Source organism: Orcinus orca, chromosome 10 (assembly GCF_937001465.1).
Source record: "Orcinus orca chromosome 10, mOrcOrc1.1, whole genome shotgun sequence".
Taxonomy (NCBI): Eukaryota; Metazoa; Chordata; class Mammalia; order Artiodactyla; family Delphinidae; genus Orcinus; species Orcinus orca.
In genome coordinates this window covers 39,276,766-39,277,671 of record NC_064568.1, presented here as the reverse complement: position 1 = coordinate 39,277,671, position 906 = coordinate 39,276,766, and positions in this window count along the sequence as shown.

Here is a 906-nt window from a genome sequence, read left to right as displayed (position 1 = left end):
TCCAATCAGAAAGCCACTGTTTCTATTGGCACAATGGATGGCTCCGCCCCCAAGGCAGACTCATTGTCTGGGGGAGGAGGCTCCTCCGGTTCCAGAATAGCCCGGAGAGACAATCCAGGAGGTGCTCTACGGGCCAGCCTGCAAAGGCAGCAGCGACAGTGGGCTGCAGCGTCACGAGCAGAGGACGCAGGCGTCCCTGGACCGAGGAGGGGTTTAGGGCTGGGACACGGAACGCTCCAACGGGTGCGGTTCCTGCTTGGAACCAGCGGAGATCCCCCGGCTAAGGCCCCTGGCCCACCCCAAACGGTACATATGACATCACCACCAACCAATCAAATGGCGCATTCCTAGCCGCCCCCCCCCCGACTTCTTCGCTTCCAGGAGGCGGGGTTCCCGTGGGTTCCTCCTTCAAGCGCCTCAAGTGACTATGGAGCGCGGGTGGGTGGGCTCCAGTGGTGTCCTCTGGTTTCACTGAATCTGAGGACCACCTAAGATCAGATCCGGATGTACGGTCTGGGTTCCTATGGGCGTGAGATTGAAGCATCTGCAGAGGCGCCGAAGGCGGAACTCGGTTGGATGGGGGTCAGTCGGCGTAGGGCCTGGAGGAGGGAAGCCAAAGACATGGTTCTGATCGCACACCCACCCTCCGGGTCCACAGTCTAGCGAATGGAGGGCAGAAAACTTTAACGAAGGAGGGAGACAGGTGGAACGCTAGGGAGAGGGATGCTGGGGTCCCAGAAGAGGCACCTGAGCCAATGTAACGATGTGGGAAAGCTATCTGCAGAAGACGCCCGTGCAGAGCTCTGAATAACCAAGAGATGGAGGAGCCACCCTAGGTCATGGAGGCTGTGTGGACAAATGTGCTGACGCTTAAAGGGACCATGGCCAAAGGAAGTTACGCCCTGC